Below are 2,379 nucleotides of genomic sequence, written 5' to 3' on the forward strand. Positions count from 1 at the left end.
CAAAGTGACAGAGACACTTAATACCTGAGGTGGAGGTCAGCCAGTTTTTGTGTTTATCATGAAAAGAGTTCAGAGACAAGTGTATTAGGCTTATGCAACATGAAGGAAAGTTTATTTGATAAGACAGTATACACTCGGACAGGAGTGTGGGTGATTTCAGAGAGGAGGAGCACCTAATGGTTTAGGGTTTGGGGTTCCATAGGGTCTTTTGAGTAGGAGTCAGCATTAGGCATGATGTATATAGGTAATTCATAATTCCTTTGAAGTTTTGTCTTAAGAATTGAGCTATTTAGGTGACAGTGCTTATCTGAATCTTGGCATTCTTTACCCACATAGGTTAATTTACACTCTGGAGTCTGTCTATTCTGTTTACAAAATTATTTAATTTATTAAGGGGCTGGAAGATGAGGAAGAACAGCCTATAGATAAAGTTAAAGAATAAACTGGGCCTTTCTTGAAGGCTAAGTAGATTTTACAATGGCAAGACTCTTGTCACTTTTCCCTGCTCCATCTCAGTTCCAGCACTTTCAGGTAAGAGATCTTGAGCAAGTCTTTTAAATTCACAGTGTCTCACTGTCCTCATTAGTAAAATGGGATCAATATGTTATTTAATTTTATTCTTTTTTGTTTCTTTGAGAAAAATTTTAAGTGCAATGAAGTGTCCAGAACTTAAGTGAGTTTTGGCAAATGTGCATATCACATAACTCCAGCCAAATAAAAAATAGAACATCTTTATCACCCAAGATTGGCTCCTTGTGCAAGTGTATGGTATTTTCCTTCTCTTATAGGCAACCAGGACTCTAATTTCTATCAACATAGATTGTTTGCATGTTTTTTACCTTAATACCAATTCATATGAATTATATGCTAGGTACACTTTTGTGACTAGCTCTTTTACACAACACAATGCTATTGAAATAATTCATATTGTTTGTGGCTCATTTCTTTTTATTGATGAGTAGCTTCCCATTGTATATTTCACCATTGTTCTGTTCATGAATTTTTAGGTTGTTTTCAGTTTGGGCTTTTTATGAATAAAGGTGCTATAAATATTCTTGTAAAAATCAATTTGTTATATTTTCATCTGTCTTGGGTAATGTGAAATTGCTGAATCATAGGAAAGTGTCTGTTTAATTTTTATAAATTGCCAGTTTTGTAAACTGATTGCATTATTTTTCATTTGCATCAGAATTATATCATTTCCAACTTCTTCACAACTTCATCAACATCTGGTCTTATCAGGCTTTTCAATTTTAATCATTCCAGAAAGTGCACAATGGCATCTCATTGTGATGTAGTTTTAATGTGCATTTCCAAGATTACTAATAATAGAGAACAAATTTAATGGCTGATTAGCTACAGTGCATCTTTTTCATTGTGTCTGTGAAACTGAATTGCCTGTTACTACAGTGAATTTTATGAGTCAGTTACTAGGCCACTCAATGCTCAGGTATTTGGTTAATCACTATTTCCGCCTGTGTCTATGCAGGTGCTTCCAGAAGAAATTAGCATTTGAATTGATAAACTGAGTAAAGCAGAGGACTCTCCCCAGTGTGGGGGTGGGCATCAGCTAATTCTCTGAGGACTTGAATTGAACAAAAATGCAGAAGAAGGTTGACTTCACTCTCAGCCTGACCACTTGAGTTGCCTATTTTCTCCAACTCTTGGCATTCGTGGTTCTCAGGCCTTCAGACTCAGACTGGAATCTACACAATCAACTCTCTGGTTCTCAGGCCTTCAAACTGCACCACAGATTTCCCTAGGCCTGCCTCTAGCTTGCAACAGCAGACTGTGGGACCTCTCAGCCTCTGTAATCACAGGAGCTAGTATCATATAATCATTTTGTGTTTCTCTCGCTCACTCTCTCTGTCTCTGTCTCTCTCTCTCTCTCTTTCTCTGTATATATATATATATATATATATACAGACAGTTGATTAGATAGATGATGGATAGATAGATAGATAGATAGATAGATAGATAGATAGATAGATAGATAGATAGATAGATAGATAGATATAGACTTACAGATGTATACCCTATTGATTCTGTTTCTCTGGGAAACCCTCACCAATTTTAAAATTTTATGCTCAGAGCTTTATGTATCTCCTCTAAGACAAGTTTACCTGCCCTAAAGCACTAAAGACATGTTCTTATGCTTTACTCTAAAAGCTTTATATCTCAAAATAATTTTTGTAAGTGCCATATGATAGGAATTGAAATATGTGTTTTTCTACACCGATAGCCAGTATTTTTTTGTTGAAAAGTCATTCTCTTCACTTTTGAAATTGCCTTACTGTGGGGGTGGTATATTTCTTATATATTTTGTATTCCATTGATAATATTATCTTTGCTAATGCTTGTATTGCATTCCCTTGATTA

The sequence above is a fragment of the Manis pentadactyla genome, chromosome 13, assembly GCF_030020395.1.
Source record: "Manis pentadactyla isolate mManPen7 chromosome 13, mManPen7.hap1, whole genome shotgun sequence".
Taxonomy (NCBI): domain Eukaryota; kingdom Metazoa; phylum Chordata; class Mammalia; order Pholidota; family Manidae; genus Manis; species Manis pentadactyla.